Source organism: Aquarana catesbeiana, linkage group LG06, assembly GCF_042186555.1.
Source record: "Aquarana catesbeiana isolate 2022-GZ linkage group LG06, ASM4218655v1, whole genome shotgun sequence".
NCBI lineage: Eukaryota > Metazoa > Chordata > Amphibia > Anura > Ranidae > Aquarana > Aquarana catesbeiana.
The window spans coordinates 124194596-124214420 of record NC_133329.1 but is presented as its reverse complement, the minus strand read 5'-3'; positions in this window follow the sequence as shown (position 1 = coordinate 124214420).

Below are 19825 nucleotides of genomic sequence, written 5' to 3'. Positions count from 1 at the left end.
AGCTATTTTCTACAAAGTAAAGCACTCTAATGTTTATTTCTGGATAAAAACTGCCTCATCTCTCCTTCTTACATTGCGGCCAAAAGAAGATGCTTACATACTGTCCAATGACTGTTCAATATTTGTGGCTATTGTCATTGATATAATACACTCTAATTTTTATTTCAGGTTAAAGCCTGCCTCATCACATTATTTTATATTGTGACCCAACCGAGGAGCATACTTGTTTGCCAGCCACTTTACAGTATTTATGGCTATTGTCTCTCAGATAATAAACTCTTCATTTTTATTTTGTGATAAAATCTTCCAATGGGGACACTAGTTGGGGTCCCCAAGGAATTCCTTTAATTTGCAGGGATTTCCTCTCATTTCCACTGACAGGGGTTATAACCCTCCCTTGCTCTATCCAAAATAAAAAAAAAGTTTTACCTATAGTTTTACTTTAAGAGCTTTTTTTTTTTTTTGAGAGCAAAATTTCCTATAGCTTTTAGATCTGTAGTAGCTGCTACTTCCACCGTTAAATTTAGGCCTATTAAAGCAGGATAAAAGAATAAGGTGCTGCAGTATTTTTAGGCTGTAATGAATTAATTTGGAGTGCTGCTACTGTACTTAAGCCAAGCAATAGTATAAAGTAAAAAATCATTACACATCCAAAATATGTGAACATGGTGTTACTGATGCTGTCTTTGAGAATCCTTATGTATCATCATGCCACATACAGGCTAAACACATCTCCTAAGCATGTAATTGAATTTTTCCCATTTCAATCTCAATGTTGCATTAAATGGAGGACCTTCTCCCCTGTATAGTATTTTTTTTTTTTTGGATTGGTAAATGTTCCCTATTTCAGTGCCTCAACACCCTATGTCAATTTTTGACTATCCCTTGCTTAGTACATTGAAAATGTCTAGAACTGATTATCAAGAATCGGCTCCCATAGACTTAAATGGGGTACAGTTTTAGGTTTGGATGTTATGCACATTCGTTCACCCTTACCAAGCATTACTATCTGACACTTCATTGCAGTTGCATTACCTTGTGTACAAACAAAGGGTTCAGGTTTATCACTAGGGTTATGGTTACCTTATGGGTTAGCTTTAACATTAGAGTTGGAATCCATAATCAAAGTCCACCTCAGGGCCAGTAAGAATCAGTATGGGTGCAGGCATTGCAAATCCAAACAAAATAAAGATGAAGTTAGCATAACAATGATCTTAAACAAACAGCCTTGATTTAGTTGTATGGTATTCTACCATCAATGTTTTGGGCGCCATAGGGACCCCTTCATGAAAGTGGCCATATGGTTCACCAAAAAGCATTATGGTTAGTATAAGGTTTAGCCTTGGGGTTAGGGTTACCTTTAGGAATTAGGTTGGCCTTGGGGTTAGGGTTCCTTTAGAGACAGGGAGCACATTAGGGTCAGACCTGATATGAAGGTCATTTCTGGGGTTAAAAATAACATTAGGGTTAGCCTTGGAATTTAGGTCAAATATAGTGTTAGGCTTAGCATTTTTGTGTCCCAAAATCCAGTCCAGGATGGTTGAAAGAACGCCTATGACTCTTAAGAGCCATTTTAAGCTCATAGAATCCTTTAAAAACAACTTTAATTTTGCCTTACTCCTTGGTGCAAATGCATTTAGCCAAAATATTGAATTTAGCCTGACTTTTGCCAATTTTCTAACCAAAATCACAGAAATTTGTCATAATCTATAGAACACACCTGTTCACTAGTGAAAAAAAAACAGTAACTATAAAACTCATGTAGAATGTGGATTTATTAATTTGTTACTGATGAGCACATTATGCAGGTGTTCATGACATTAGAGCCAATCATACCTAATGTGTATATTACTTTTTAATAGACTGTCTTTTTTCTCTTCATAACACATATCTAGTATTTTCTGATGTAACACTGTACATAGAATTAGCTCTTTACTGTGTGAAATATATTCACTTGGCCTGGACATTTTCTTATCTCTCCCCTTGCCAGCAGATGGGGGTGGCAGGGGAAACATCACAGTTTGTAAAAATAATTTTTCCATGATAGGTAGAGCTCTTCAGAACACACTTATTATCTATGAAGTGACTGAGCTTGTGCGGCATAAGTGGATTTACAATGGAAGGTGATGGGAAGAGACTTGGGCCTCTTAAGCTGGCTTTTATTGTTAACCCCTTAGCTATGCCCTGCTTCCATTAAAAATAAGTGCACGTCTATGATAAAAATGAACCGCTATATTGCTCCTTATACACCTTTAATTCAAATGCAGCAGCCCAAGACATGGTTTCTCTAAAGAGCACACCTTCAATGAAGTGTCCTCAAGTATACCCAAGAGTAAATGAGTTGAGGTGAGGGAAAGGAGAAACGGTTTGCAATGATTTCCCTGCATGCTTTTAGATATGCATGTTCCTTACTTATCCCTGCAGACCAATTGTGTGCAGATACAAAGGGATACCAAGAACACTGTCTTTAAAGTGTATCTAAACTTTAAAACAGTAACTTAATGTATTACATATTTATGATCAGTTCTCAAATGTAATGGCTACACTAATTTCCAACTTTTTTCCCTTTGTTTTTACCTGGTGATCCTGCTAGTAACATACTTCCTGGCCTAGAGTGCCAACAGTCACTCCCTACACTATATTTATAGTACAAAGCAGCAGCATTGTTAACTTGGGGTTGATTTATTAAAACCAGGGAGTGCAAAATCTGGTGCAGCTGTGTATGGTAGCCAATCAACTTCTAATGTCTGCTTGTTCAATTAAGCTTGAAAAAAAAGCAAAAAACTGGAAGCTGATTGGTTTCTATGCAGACCTGCACCAGACTGTGCACTCTCCAGTTTTAGTAAATCAACCCCCCTTGGACAGGACTAATCAACACCATCTCCTCTCCTCATCTCTTTTACATAGGGGGGAAGGTTTAGTAGTTCACAGAAGATATCTGGGAATTGTAATAAAGTTGTTTCTAGTATCAGTTTAGCGCACAGGAAGCTACATTGACATTGGGGTAGAAAATACCCTAGAAAAAAAAAAGTACTGCAGCCAACACATCTAAGGACCAGTAAGATGCCATATATACTCAATTTTGGTTAATTTAGATATCCTTTAACCACTTTGCGCCTAAGGGTAAAATGTTAATGCCTAAGCACAATTTTGCAACTTTGACATGTGTTAGTAAAACTGTACATATCATCACAACTACCTTGTGCATCCAGGTGGATTATACGGCATATTTTTCTGGACAAATTGGACTTTCATTTGGTGGTAAATGGAAATATGGATATCTCTGGATTTTTCTTATTATAAAAAAAAAAACTGTCCCAAAATAGTACAAAAATATACATTTTTTTTAATTTAACGGTCTATTTCTTGTTACTACCATAACCTTCCACCACAAAACAACTCAAAGTAAATTCTCCTGCTCCTGACGATCACATCGATACCACACATGTGTATGTTAGTTGTTGTTTGTACCAGTAGTACAGCCCAGGAACAATAGTGTGCATTTTCCTTATTTTTTATTCTACCTAAAAGACACTGAAATTGACACTAACTGACAGGAATATTAATTAAAAAATAAAATAAATCCTGCCCCAAAAAATATTGACCCTGACCTTGATCCAAACACTAACCCTGTCACTGACCTAGATCAAACCTGGATCTAGGTATTGTTTTTTTTTATTATTATTATTATTATTATTGTTATTTTTATTTTTTTATGCGCAGTTTTTTTTTCTTTATCTCTGCAAGGAGAGAGTGAAAGAGATACAATGTATTTCTCTCCTCCATTCAGACAGAGAAAACACGGGGGCAGTCTTTACAGTGACTGATTCCTGTGATAGCCAGTCAGAGGCTATCACATCGATCAGGTGACCCAGAATCGGAAGTTCCAGGTCTCAAAATCTTTGGTACGGGGCTGGAGCTCTCGGTGAGACCCTGGTCAGTGTGCTGGGAGAGCAGGCAAATATGCAGCCCCACGGAAAAAAGTCTATGCCAGTGGGTGTATTTGTGTATGCTCAGCACTAAGGGGTTAATATATGTATGTAGAAAACCCTGCGACTACAAATTGATTCATTAAGAAACAGGGTTATTTGTACTAACTTACTTGTATTAGCAATTTGCTTGTGTTGTCTATATATATATATATATATATATATATATATATATATATATATATATATATATATATATATATATACACAAAAAGAAAAAAAACTCCAGTTTAATGCCCCATACACACGATAGGATTTTCCAATGGAAAATGTGTGATAGGACCTTGTTGTCGGAAATTCCGACCGTGTGTAGTCTCCATCACACATTTTCCATAGGAATTTCCGACACAAAGTTTGAGAGCAGCTTGCTATGAAATTTTCCGACAGCAAAATCCGTTGTTGGAAATTCCGATCGTGTGTACACAAATCCGACGCACAAAGTGCCATGCATGCTCAGAATAAATAAAGAGATGAAAGCTATTGGCTACTGCCCCATTTATAGTCCCGACGTACGTGTTTTACATCACCGCGCTCAAAACGATCGGATTTTCCGACAACTTTGTGTGACCGTGTGTATGCAAGACAAGTTTGAGCCAACATACATCGGAAAAAATCCATGGATTTTTGTTGTCGGAATGTCTGATCAATGTCCGACCGTGTACAGGGCATAAGAGTGTATTTATTATTTGAAGTGTATGTAAACCCAATTAGTACAATTTTATGTAAATGTAGGGGTGCTGCCATAAGCAGGGGTGCCCTTAGTCTAGATTTGGTATTGTACCTAGGCTATAGCCAGCCTGAGCTCTGTTTGCTCATGTTATCTGGGTTTGTTAGGTTTCCTCTAAGCTTTGGAATACTATTTGCTTCTGCCTGCTTCTGGGGTGTGTTCTTTAGTAGTTAAGGTGAAAGGATAAAATGTCATGGGTTACGAATATTTGTTTCACCCTGGCCAATCGCTGAGGGATTTATGATGTGGTTTGGAGCAGAGAATAAATATTTGGGGAGACCCTTAGGTTGAGTGAGGGTTTTTTTCTGGAGAGAATGCAGTGTTGAAAGGTCCTTGGTCTCTCAGGTCTGCTGCCTGGGGAAGGTGTGAGTACAGAGGTCCTTGCCTTCTAGGCCAGCTACCTGGGGAAGGTATAGCTACTGAGAGGTCCAGTTCATTTTCCTCAGGTCTACTGTCTAAAGAAGGAAGCTGACAAAAAGTTTTGCTTAGTTAATTACCAGTCCCACCTTAATAGTCCACAACTACAAATTGCCATCTGGGCTTGGAGGTCCCCATCTAGGCTGTGGAAGCAGATGAAGATATTTAAAGATAGCTGTCAATCCTGCAAGATATGCTTTAGATTAAAAATACTGAAATATACTACTGGGGGGTATTTTTTTTTGCAATCTTTGGGTATTCTATATCCCAACCCTCTCCTCCTTGAACAAATCAACCAAAAGAAATAGAAAAAGAAGATTGATGGTGTGTAAGTCTGTCTGAGGGTCTCTGTGAGTGTGTGGTCGGAATGCTAAGTCAAATCATCAGTAGAAAGGCTATAAGGGCCAATAAATCCCAGCAGCTCCTTTATTGCTACTGCTACTGGGTTTTAAAGTGTAATTAAACCCACATCATTAAAAACTGTCAGTACATGCTGTATTACAAGCTAATTCATACTCACTCAGTCATTGTGGGATTAGTTTTCTGTATTCTGCAAAAAACCTGGTTGATCCTGCAGTTTACTGATACTCCCTCCACGTCTGTGTCTACGCTGCAGCCTGATATTTTGTAGACCAGTCGTTGCCACATCTACTGTTTACTGTTACTGTTTATCTACATCTACTGTTGCCACATCTACTCCAGTTTTAGTTCCTTTCAAAGCTGTTCATTACCTCCTTTTTCTTATATGTGCAGACCACATGACTATAGAATCACACATGTGGGCGCACACACACTTGTAAAAGACAGCCCATTCCCTCCCTACTCCCCCATTCTCACTAAACAGCAAAACACAATGTGGCGTCATATTACATGTTGATTGATGGAGGCTTCACCTTCTTGTACTTTTAAGCACATACAAACAATAGACACAGGAGGGTATTAAACATGCTGCGATTGGCAGAATCCCCCCTAGATAGCCGACACCATGTTTTTGCACAAAAATAATAAAGAGAACAATAATATATTTATATGACAATTTAAAATGTTTACTTGACGTATTTTTCTTTATATTTTGAAGGCTGTTTTTTTTTTTTTTTTTTTGATCATGTGACCAGCAGCAGAGGACTAGAGGCTCAGGTTTCCCTGAAGATGGGCTGGAAAAGAGCTGGGTCACATGACAGCTGTATATAAACTATAAAAAAAAAAGATACTTTAATTTTTTTAAATTAAAATAAATAAAGTGCTGTCAGGTGGATATGCATCAAATCAATGTTGAGAATCAGGGGACATGTTGAAGATGTCTTAATGCAAGAGGCACAATGTCGAACATATGGTATTACTGTCCATTGGTTTTTCATTTTGGACAAAGATGTTTAGTATATATCGGAAAATTACAGAATCTACCATGCAATATTATATTATAATTATTAATATATTAATCTCTGTGCTATCAATTATTCCTGAATGAATAAAATCTATTAAAGATATTCTACAACATATGCTTATCGCAGCACGTACAGTCATAGCTCGTAACTGGTGGAAAACGATAGGTCCCTCCATGGTGGACTGGGTGTGTGAGATGAGTGAGATGCGGTCCTTGGAACAGACGATAATGGCAGAAGAGGGTATAAAAGAACAAATCTTAAAGACATGGCAACAATGGGAAGAATTCCGAACCTCTGTAATTTTATCAAAATATTTATAGCGTAACTTGACTTAGGGCCTCCCCTCCTTTTTTTTTTTGTGGGAAGTGTTGTGTTGGTCCGGTTTGTTCGTCTTTAGAGTGTTAATTTGTCTTGGTCCATATGTGTGTGTCGAAGAAATTTGATATTAATTTTAGGATGTGGTCAACAATGCCTGAGGTTAGGATCAAGATTATTTCAATAAATATTACTTGGAATATAGGAATAATTATTGACATATAAATGGGTTATTTAGGTGTGTAGGGAGACATATGTTTTATGGGTATATATTTAGATTGAGAGAATGGATTTCTTGATAGGGGAGGTCTTTGAAACTGAGGCATAACCTTCAAATACATTGAATGATTAGAAACTGTACCACTGTTATGCCCTGTACACACGGTCGGACATTGATCGGACATTCCGACAACAAAATCCAACAAAAAACTTGTCTTGCATACACACGGTCACACAAAGTTGTCGGAAAATCCGATCATTCTGAACGCGGTGACGTAAAACACGTACGTCGGGACTATAAACGGGGCAGTAGCCAATAGCTTTCATCTCTTTATTTATTCTGAGCATGCGTGGCACTTTGTGCGTCGGATTTGTGTACACACGATCGGAAATTCCGACAACGGATTTTGTTGTCGGAAAATTTTATAGCCTGCTCTCAAACTTTGTGTGTCGGAAAATCCGATGGAAAATGTGCGATGGAGCCCACACACGGTCGGAATTTCCCACAACAAGGTCCTATCACACATTTTCCGTCTGAAAATCCGACCGTGTGTACGGGGCATTAGACTTTAATAGGGTAATGTAAAATGGAGAAAGGGAAGGGATATCTTTAACATAATATGTTTATTGTACAGAACACCCATTTCTTTTTTGTCACGTTGCTTGTTTGTATGTTGTTTAAAATGAGAAAACTTATAAAATAAAGATTAAAAAAAAAATAAATAAATACAAAATAAATACAGTGCCGTCATCCATTTACATAAAGAGAAGGGGTAATGTAAATTAGATGCGTGTTTAGTATCACTGTAACATGTTAATATTATTTCAAAAGTAATTTTTTAATATTTTAAATCTACAGCTTGTGTTAAAACAATACTTGGTGATAATACCTATTCCAAATGCACTGGGGCAATTTATTTGTCATTGTTTCTTTCGGGGGGATGATGGATTCACCAATGAAGCAGCCATATTGGGAGGAAATTTGAACACATGACATCATTCTAACAACATTCTGACATGTCAAGCTTATGTCAGGCACAGGCAGACACATCCCATCACTGGTAATGAATCCTGAAATTGGGAAAAAAACAAAGGTTATTCCTTATCCGTATGAGCAATAAACACCGGCTCTATTTATCTTTTCCTAGTTTTGAAATTTATTAAATGGCAATTTGACCTAAAAATCCTTTAGCGTTTCCAGCCAGTCCAGCTGTAAATAGAGACTGACAGTTTATTTCCACAGCCTGGTTGAGGAAGGGGAGAAAAAAAAAATCACATTTGGAATAAAATCTTTTAGGCCCATGACACAATAGAGACAAGAAGCTGATAGTATTTAGCAATCTCTCCTAGCTGTCACACTCACTGATCGGCCCTCTTACAAATACAAACAGTGCTTTCTTATCAAATGTAAAACCAACACAGCTCTTTCTTAAATGGTTACCCCTAGCATGAAATTGACATTGTGAATCACATGTGACACCATATTGTCTGTTTCGTAATTGATCAGTCCTTAGAAATAGGTTGGAGCAAGTGCCATTTTGGCTTCAATCTCCACCTAGTTTTGTCGCTGCGGTATTAAGTAATCTGTTCCCGGTCTATAAATTGTTCCAAATTACTGGGAACTGTAAGAAAGACTTCAGCAGTACAAGTTCGGCTGTTTAGGATGCCGGCGTAGGCGTCAGTTCTTATTTAGTTACAACTCTGATTGCTACGCATGTGATAATGGAATCTGAATACAGAAGAGAGAAAGCCCAGAGTGGAAAAGTAAATTGAAGAGGTGGGAGGAAAAGCCTTACTTTCATACAAAAACTTCTCCCAACTGCTCCCGTTTGGTCTGTAAAGTGTACAGTGAAAAGAGTTTAAATACATTTGTTCAATTACTGAAGGGAGGTGGAACTTGTGGTCTCCTTTAATTCTTGGGACACTCCCCTGTTTTGGGTGATTTCCTCTGGGTAGGCACCGCCTGTTACCTAATTTTTAAGGTTTGTTTGGAGTCCTTCCAGGCTCTATTGGGAAAATGTCGGCAGTGTGAGGAGTAGAGAATAATTTTCCTCATTGCAAGATGGCTCCCTTGTGCCTTGGGAGAAGCCAGGGAAGGATCAGCGGAGGCTTCTGGCCTAAAAAGACTATAAGCAGCATGCCCTAAACAGCGAGTAACACCACAGCACCCCTCCTAGAACTGTATGAGAACTGTACAAAGTCTAAAGTACCACTCAGTAATCCAAGTTAAGGAAGATACATAACCACCTCTTTGTTGCCATGTGTTTTGGACTGTTTAAAATGTTGTTATGCTGAAGATATAACAGATTGGGAATCCTTGTAACCTGTTTTACCAAAAGTTAAACACTTTTTTTTGGGGGGGGGGGGTGTACCTGGCTTTGACAAGCCTAGCCTCTGCGTTATCGCAGTTCAGTTTGTAGACACTATAACTTTCACGCAAACCAATCCATATACAGTTATTGGGATTATTTTTAACCAATGGTCAAAAAGTATAAAGACTTTATAAAGAAATCGATTTTTTTAATTTTTTATTGCATATGTTTTATAGCAAAATTTATTTTTTTTCGTTTTTTCAAAATTTAAATCGCAAAAAATAAAAAAATCAGTGGTGATCATATACTACAAAAAGAAAGCTCTATTTGTGTGCAAAAAATGATGTAAATTTAGTTTTGGTACAGCGTTGCATGACTGCGCAATTACCAGTTAAAATAGCTCAGTGATAAACAGCAAAAAATGGCCTGGTCATGAAGGGAATAAAACCTTTTGGAGCTGAAGTGGTTAAACTGGTTACACTGGTAAGCAGGACCAAATATAACTACTGTGTGTAAAAATGTCCATGCCTAGAATTCTTTTTTAATATCTTGTGCTGTCTGCCTCTACTGCCCTAATCCTTAAAGCAGTGTTTTCAGCACTGCCCCATTCTCTCTGTGGACTACAGAACAATTTAATGTTATGGAGATTATGAGTGCAGCCCCATCAGTGTCAATCAGTGCAGCCTATCAGTTCTCATCAGTGTAGCCTATCAGTGCCCATCAGTGCAGCCTATCAGTTCCCATCAGTGCAGCCTATCAGTTCCCATCAGTGCAGCCTCATCAGCGCAGCCTATCAGTTCCAAGCAGTGCAGCCTCATCAATGCAGCCTATCAGTTCCAATCAGTGCACATCAGTGAAGGAGAAAAATTCCCTTTTTGCAAAAGAAACTAGGAAAACCTTTGTTTTTCACAATTTTGTTTGCTTAACAAAATAAAAAAAAAAAAACACTGGTGATTAAATACCACCAAACAAAAGCTCTGTCTGTGATACAAATTTTATATGTGTACAGTATTGCATGACCACGCAATTTTCATTCAGGGTGCAACAGCACTAAAAGCTGAAAATTGGCCTGGGCAGTAAGGGGGTGAAAGTGCCGGAATTGGGGGTAATAAGTAGTTAAGGAAGCAGGGGAAAAAAAAAGGTCAGACCAACCGCACCCTCACAGGTTATAAAATCACTATCACTATGGCCCATCATGACTATATATCAGACATCAGCAACACGTTTCAGACTTTTCCAAAAATATATCTGGTGTACTAAATGTAAAGCACACAGTAAATATATATATAATTTTTTTTTTTTTTTTTTAGAAAGTTATGTCGCGTACACACGGTCGGACTTTTCGTCTACTAAAGTCCGACGGATGCCGTCAGACTAAAGCCGGCTGACAATCCGATCGTGTGTGGGCTTCCCCGGACTTTCAGCTGACTTTTCCAGCCGCAAATCTGACAGACTTTAGATTTGAAACATGCTTGAAATCTTTACGTTGTAACTACGCCGGACCCAGAAATCCGCGACGGACAAAAACCCACGCTAGGGCAGCTATTGGCTACTGGCTATCAACTTCCTTATTTTAGTCCGGTGTACGTCATCACGTACGAATCCGTCTGACTTTTGTGTGATCATGTGTAGGCAAGTTAGAAAGTCTGCTGCAAGTCCGCCAAAAGTCCGCCAAATGTCCGTCGAAAGTCTGTCGGACGGGCTGTCGGACTTTTGTAGCCGAAATGTCCGACAGTGTGTACGCGGCATTAGAAATAGTTGTTAAAATTCAGTTCCTGGAATTCATAAAGACTGGTGTAGACAAATTTTGCAGAAGTGTCTTGCATGCATTCTAAAAGTGGCAAAATTAATTTACCTATGTAAAACTTGAACTTGATTTTGGTGCATGCTGTGCCAATTGTGTGCTCAGCCTTTCCACAGTGACGGTCCCCCGCACTCACCCCTCCGCGGTGACGATCCCCCCCCCCACTCACCCCTCCACAGCTTCCTCAGCTTCTCCTCCCGGTCAACCCGATCCTCCTCCTGCTCTGATTGGCCAGAAGGAAAAGCCGGAAGACAATAGCGAATATTAATTTGCTAGTGTCACAACTGGGTAGGTTTGGGGCGCAGTGCTCTGCGCCCAGTGCCCAACCTTTTTCACGTCAATTAGAGCCTCAGGCTCTAACCATGTGGCTTGAAAAAAAAAAATAACTCATAGAAACCTATGAGTCCGGCACCCTGCAGAGGGGCGGCTCCCCTGTGCCCCTAATGGACCGGCCGCTCCTGCTCTCCAAAATAAAGTTGGTCTTAACTCCACTTTCATATGATACAAACTGTCAGTATTTTATTTTAAACATAGCGCAGGTGTTACGCCATAATTTAGAAGTGGAGCAAATTAGAATTACTTGAATTTAGCACAGGAGTCCGTGTCAGAACCAAAACTGTCACAGATGTTTTTTGAATTACACACTAACACATTAACATGAACAATTAACGCCAGAAAAATAGCGCAGCAGCCTTATTGAATTCCCCCCCAGTATGTTTCCAGTTTAATATTTATACTGTTACACTCAGGAAAAAGTCGTGTTTTGCTTTTTACACACAATGAAATAATTTAAGACCCATTTACATTTGTGCAGTACGTTAAAGCACATGTGTTATATCATGTATTCACGTGAGTTGTAATAATTCACCTTATTGAAATAAAACATATCAGAATTGTTATGCTACAATGCACTATGATGCGATTTCGTGCGTTGAGATTCTTTGCAAAGCTTGTGCATTATCTTAGTGCATTGGGGTACTTTCCAAAATGAATGGCATCGCAATGGGTAAACACATGTAATGTAAAATGGCTCTTAATAACTAACAAGAGAAAGGTGCACGTAGGTGAGGTATTTCACAGCAAGTAAAATATTGAACATATTGCTCCACCATGTCCACCTTATTTGCTGTAACTCGATTGGAGCAGCTGTCACTTTCTGTTGCTGTTGTAGTTGGGTGAAAAAACACTGGCAGTTTTAGCACAACTCCAACAGAAACATTCTTTTCAGTTTTGGATGGATTAGGAACGGAGGAAAACCTTTATTGAGTTTTTATATTCTTGCTGAAGATCATTTCCCCAAGATTTGGGCTGCATTCGCACATTATCGCTTCCGCCCCGTGATTTCAAATGGCTGCAAAATGCAGGAAACCTTTGCGTTGCATTACTTCTAATGGCACCCCAATCACGCGGCAATTGTTGCGTGGTAAATCATGATGCATTCGCGGCAAATTGCAACGCACGATGCTGTCACCCAAAAAAAGACCATGTTCCTTTTTGAGCGACAGGCGTAGCACTTTGCGATTGTCAACAATGTGTGACAATCGCAGCAAAATCGTGGCGCGATTGGGTGCCATTAGAAGTAATGGCATTGCAAACACGTCCCGTGTTTTGCAGTTATTTGTAATTACCGGGTGGAATAGTGGTGATTCCACCTGCGTTCATTTGTGAATGTACCCTAAATTTTGGGGAAATGATCTTCAGCAAGGAAAAAAAAACTCAACAAAGGCTTTCATCCCTTCCTTTGCAGCCATTTGAAATCACGGGGCGGAATTCCGGTGATTCAAAGGCTCCATTCACACCTAGGTAGTTTGCTTTTGAGCGTTTCTGCAGTGCTTTATGCTGTGCTTTTTGCATTTTTAACTGCAATTTTGCAGCCTTTTATGTTTTGCATTTTTCATGCTTTTTTTTATTGGAAAATTTGTTGATGGGCAGATTAAAAAATTGCAAAATGCAAAATTGCAGTAAAACGCAACAAAAACACACTACATGGTTTTCTGCAGCTTCTTCATTAAAGTCTATTGTACCAAAAAAAATCAAAAAAATGCACTGACTGGGGTTTAAAAAGTTCCTGACCCTTTCCAAAAACGCAGAGGCACAAAAATGCATTGATGTGAACATTTTCCATAGGAATCAATGTTAAAAATAGTGTCCTGCGTTTCTGCATGAAATAACGCATTGTTGTGAATGGAGCCTTGAGGCTTGTTCGCCCCTGTATGCACTGGGAGAGAACCATGCCGATATGGATCCTGGCGTATTGCATTGTTTCTTTTTTTCTTTTTTGTTAGAACTTTAATGAAAAGTAACAAGTTCTATTCAGGCTGGGTTCACACTTAGGCCCCTTTCACACATGCGGACCTATTTTCCATAAGTCTTGCGGATCAGATGAAAACGGACAGGCAGTCCATTTTCATGCAATCCCCCTATATAGGAGAGCGGAGCAATGAAAGGTCCATCCCTAGGGTGACCACATTTCCAAACTGCCATTCAGGGACACCCCCACCCCCCACCCCCTGCACCCACACCTGCCCAATTTTTTGAAAAAAAAAAGCAAACAGTGGTAACCACTCCTGCAAGCCGCATCTTCTTCTAGCGGTGAAGGAGCGGGTGTATACACCGCTCCTAAACCGCTCCTGCCCATTGATCTGAATGGGGACCGCCGGAAAAGCACCGCTGAGGCACTCAGTCGGGCGGCTACCCATGCATATCCATCGGCTGGTGGCTCCCTGTCCAGAAGACATCTTTCTGTCTAAATTACAATTCCCCTCCACAAAACTAAAATCGGGTTGCTACAGGTTACGGTGCACTGTGCAGTGCTCTGACAGGCAAACAATAATATGTAGAGAGCATTATTCCATAACAACCAATCAGGAACCATCTTCCCCTCCCCTGACTCTGGTATTGAGTAATTGGGTTGCTATGGGTGACCTCACATCACCATGGTATCAGAACAGGAAGTGATGTTGTCACTGACAGCTACCAGGCAACTTTCATCTCCATAAAAGTGAGGCCATGACACATGTTGCTATGGATACTATTGACACTCTGTGTCTCAGTTTTTAGAAGTGAACGGCGGTGAGTGTGACACCTACAACACCAACCTGGTAAGGGCCCCCGCAGCTGACTGCTCCCCCAGAGAGTGTAAAGAGGTACCTGTACTGTGATCATGGCAGCCACCTAGCTGGTACTGTACTGGTCTGGCTGGTATATATGGGACCTGTTGGCCATGTTACTAATAGGATAGAGATCTCAAGAGTGGGATTTTTTTGCCTGCAAAGAGACACACAGGGGCCACCATTGGTAAAAATACCAGTTCCCTGGCTGTTTTTGGCTTCAATACTCAGTCACTGCCCTAGAACAAGCATGCAGCAAGTGAAGTCAAAACATATAACTCCATATGTGTATAAAATATACAAATATAAATATATAAGGGGGCTCACTGGCGCTGACGTTCCTGTTCACGGCCCGTGAGACGTTCCAGAGCTTCTCTAGCACGACGTCCGCTTCGGATTGGTCGCCTCCAGCAGAGCCCTCCAGCCATTGGAATAAGGGGGCCCCAGAGAAGCTGTACAGCACCAGGCAGGTGATCAGGCAGAGGTGAGGGAAGAGGGTCCAGAAGAGGTGGTCACATCTCCGCCGGCAGCGACTCTTCTGGGACATGATGCAGCAGAGAGGATCAAGAGAGGAATGACAGTTAGGCTAAGAGTAGATCATCAGCAGGAAACCCCCCCTCCTCCGCTGCTCATCCACTCTGTATAGTGTAGCTCCCAGTGGGGACACACCAGCGTTAACGGCTCCATTACTGTCTATTGATCCGCAGAGTGTAAAGAGCACCGGCGGCGGAGGAAGGGGGCTCGGGTTGCGGCTCTCATGGGCGGGAGGAGGCGCAGGAGGAGAGAAGCCGGCTGCTGGCAATGGCAATGCGCTGCAGGCAGCAGGAGTAGTCGGCCCCGGGACTGGCACTGCAGAATGGATTGTCAGGACTCAGGAGGAGGAGATAACAGAAGACGCTCTGGCTGCTCTCTCTCTCTGTTGCTGCGGCTGGAGGCGGAGAAGGAGAGCAGGTGGGTGGACTCCGAGCGCTGCTCAGCGCAGGGCAGCTCTGGGTGAGCCTCGCTCAGCCAACGTCACTGGTTGCTAGACGCGAGGCGGGGCGGCCCTAGCAACCAGTTCGGCAATGTTTATCAGGGTGGCGGTGTGTTTTATTTTTTCACTCCGGGACACTGTATTGTCCCGGAATGAAGGTGCCTGGGACACGGGACACAAATATAAATTAAGGGACAATCCCGGGCAATCCGGGACACGTGGGCACCCTATCCGTCCCTGCACAGTGAGCGGAAACGGACCTGTCATCCACCGGCTCACCGGGGATCAACGGAGCGATCTCTGCTGAGCAAAGCCGAGTCTGTCAAAACACACATTATGTGTGTGTGAAAGGGGCCTTATGTGATGTGGGAACCAGCGTGATTCCAGTGCGGGTTCCCGCATCATGTCACTCGCAGGCAGTTCACACTGTATACCACCGCGGGTGTCTGTGTAAAGTTAATGACACCCCCAGATTGGTTTGCAGATCGCAGTGCGAACTGTGAAATGATACAGGAATCACTCATACGATCCGATTTCAGTGCGGACCAAAAAAAGGGTCCTGTACCATTTTGGTCCGAATGCCATGCAAATTTAGCCATATAAACTGTATGGCTGAGTTCGCATTGCAGAGACATCGCATGTGATATGCACAGCAATGCGGTGCGAATCACATGCGATGTCTAGGCTCGCACCAGTGTGAACCCAGCCTCAGACAGAGACATTGCGATGTGGTAGTTTTTCTCCCAACCAACTGTGCGGCAAAAAAGTACTGGATATAGTATTTTCTTTCAGCACACAACACTGCAACACAGCAGTGACTGACACCACAGGGGACAAGGCAAATTGCCTTTGCTTTAGGACTGTGTTGGCTCAGCGCAACCCAAAATACACCAATATGCCTTGTTTTCTATGCTGTCAATTCACACAACTGCATTGTAGTGGTGTGTGCTAAAAAAGTGTTTTTTTTTTTTTTAGTTGCAAAGCAAACTATCGCATTGCATGGTTGCTGTATGAATAAGGGCTCTTTCACACTTGCGTTAAATTTTAAAGCAGCCTAAAAGCACATTAACACACCTATAATGATAAAGAGCATTTAGGATGTGTTGTACAGGCTTTCATGTTGCTTCAGGTAACACTTCTCAAACGTCCTTTGTGTTGTTGTTTTTTTTCCTAACAAGGTTAAAATGGGAAATAATCACTTTTGACGCTTTGCAACCATACCATAAACTCACTGTGAAGGCCATAAGTGCGTTTACAGTTTGTTTAAGGTGTTGTAGTGTGTTTCAATAGAAGTAAATGGAGGCAGTAGCAAAGCGCCAGCGCTTGTTAAACTCTGCAGACAGCGTTATTTTCGCTTCGCCGCAATGCCAAGCAACGCTAATGCTGCAGTGTGAATACCTCCATCCGCTCCACATTGTCACAATTTTGTGTGGCATTGATAGGCGTTCGAGAAGCGTTAAAAATGCGATCTAACCTCCTATTTTTAAAGCTTGTCGCTCAAAAAGGAGCAGGAGCTTCTTTATGGGCAACAGCTTTGTGCATTGTGGTTTGTCGCGAATGCAGCGCGATTTATCATGCGGCAATCGTGGCAAAATCGCACCCTCATTTAGGTGCCATTGAAAAATGAATGAGAGAGAGAGAGAGAGAGAGGAGCGGCGCCACTCTGAGTGCAGTATGTTACATACCTCCCAACATTTTGAGATGGGAATGAGGGACACCTACTAGAAAACGTATGTAGGCATAGGACACGCCCCCTGCCACACCCCCTTAAAGGAGAATTAACTAGAAAAAAAAAGGTTAATTCAATTCACAAGTGTTTTTTTTTACCACTTATATTGGCTTTTCAAATTTACAGATGCAGCAACTTAGAATTTGGGTGACATGTTTCATACCGGGAATCACTTTTTGAAAGATAAAAAGTGAATTTTGTATACAACTATATAGATCAGACCAAAATGAGGGACAAATGAGGAGTAAAGAGGAACAGAGGGACATTGTTCCAAATCAGGGACAGTCCCTCGAAATCAGGGACAGTTGGGAGCTACGCAGTTAAAATTCAGTGTTTGATAAAAGTAAGATCAACTCACATTTTGGTGAGATATAATCTGCATGGCATAAGTAGCTTGGGCTCCTGTAGTCCAGCTGGGCAGCGGTGGTGGTCAGTAGTTCCCGGCAGCTCCGGTGGTTCCCAAGGCTGAATACGGTCACACAACAAGCACGTCAGCGGTGATGGACGGGAGGCGTAGTCGAGCTCACGTTCGGAGCATGCGTGCTCCTTCATCAGGCTTGAAAAATGAATGGCCCCTGAACAAGCGTTGTGCGATTTGTCATTTTTGCACAGCGCTTTGGGGTCACAAGGTGAATCGCGGCGATTCTGACACGCAGTCGCAAACACTCAGGTGCGAATGGAGCCTTGGAGTGATCAATTCACCTGCAGTGAATGTTTGGTAAATGTAACATTCACTGCCTTATAAATACGCCCCAGTGGCAGGAAAATGTTCAGTCAGCTTTATACTCAGCCCTTTGTAGGGTACGCTGCGATTATACAAAATTTTTTTTTTGCAGGAGGCATCAGTCAGATTTACAAGGTTATCTTTCACTCATCGTGACACTTGTTATGTATTAATACGTATTCCCATACGTCCGTATTATTCATATTTCCTTGCCCTCTGCCCAGGCTAAGGGTGGAATAAGTCATTTATATCCATTTTAGTCATTTTGTTGACCTTTTGTTCAATCTCCAGGCAGGGAATCACTGGCGGAGTATTGTGCCCCATCTAATCGCTGTTTAGTAAAAGATTATTTCATGCTTAATCATAAACCCACTCCATTTCGGCAGCTTTTAGCCAAAGGTTAAACACCTGGGCCTAACAATACCGAATGAAGCCAGGGAGTCCCAACTGGAAGGCTTAGGTCACATACAATTATCCTCTATAAATTGAAATTAACCCGAACACCCACAATTGTTTTGAACAGCCTAGTTTAAAATAATAAAGTGGTAATATAATCAGTGATAGCTAATCTATACTCCTGAGTCTCTTCATTGCAGCATGCTCCCCGGAGACCCAGGTGATGCAATTAGTTGCAGATCTTTCATGGCTTGTAAACACGCTGTTGTTTTTGCTAAACTGCTAAAAAGGTTTGCAAACGTGTAAGGAGTAATGTCAACAGACAGTTCATAAAGGGGCAGATGTACGAAAGTGTTGGGTTTTTACAACCCCAACTTTTTACTGCTAAGACTGCATTTACTAAATTTACTGCTATTTTCTGCTGCCCCCCACCGCTCCCCATCAATTGGTTTGTACGTTGCCTCCCCTACACATCCAGCATGTGAAAACAATTGTTGATGTCAGCCTGAGCTTAGTTTTGCTATATTCCACATTGTTACAATCACCTTGGTATATTGTAGGGCAGATGCAATGGGTTAAAGGATGTAGGTGGGTGGAGTAGGTGGTGGGGGGCAGCCACTTGCCTGAAGAGCGATAATTAATGATGATGATGATAATGGTGCTGAGGATGAGGACTGAGATCCTGAGATTCTTTACTCGGGTAGTAAACAAGTGAGTGGTCACATAACTGCCGTATACTACGGGTGCTAGACAAGGTCATATAGCAGTACAGCTGGCCCTCCTATACTGGATTTGGTCCCCAACAGTTCAAATGGGGGGCCCAGGCACATGATGAGTAGGAGGGTTCACTATACTGTTACATCGATCCTCTTGTGGCTCCCCCTGCAGTGCTTCTATCTCCTTCTTTCCCTCTCTACGGCTGCACTGCAGGGGGATCGGTTCTAGTATCTGCGCCCCTCTACCACCCACCACTCTGATTACTACCACCCCCTTGCTGTCCAGGCCCCCCTGTGTACCCATCCTTCGCTCATTTTCTCTCACTTTTTCCTACTTTTTTCCTACTTGTTTACTGTTTACTTTTCTACTGGTTTTATCCCCAGCCCGTACAATCCCTGGGGCACATTTCTCCATTTTTTCTCTTCTCTCCCTTGTGCAGAGGACACACAGGGGGGTCATTTAAGGATGGAGAATAGGAACTGATAAATATGTGTTTACTGAATGAATGAATGAATGAATGAACACAGTGAGTGATCAGTACTGATCGATCCTGTGTCCATTTATCATTGAAGCATAGTAAACTGCCTCTGAGCACTTCCTATTCATTCATCTGTGCAGCGGAGGCTGCAAAGAAAGGAACTGAGGAAAAAAAATAATCTTTTAAATTGAGGGGCTCGTTCATATGTGCTTTGCTCTCTGTAGAGCGGTCAGCATTTGGATTGCTTTTCAGAGAGAATTTGATGGTGGTAAGGAGAAACATAACTTCGTCTCCTGCTTTAACCGCACACTTATGCCCTGCAGCAATATGCTTCGCACGTGGTTGCAGGGCACTTGCAGAGCACGACTATTCACTTGAATGGTTGTTGTTCGATTGGGGGTATAATTTCTGCCAAAGTGAAAGCATAGCATGGCGACCATGGCATGTGTACACCCCTAACCTCTGCCTCTGTTACTATAGAGGGTAGTGGTTAGTGGGCAGTAAAAGTGCAGCTCAACCATGGAGTTTTA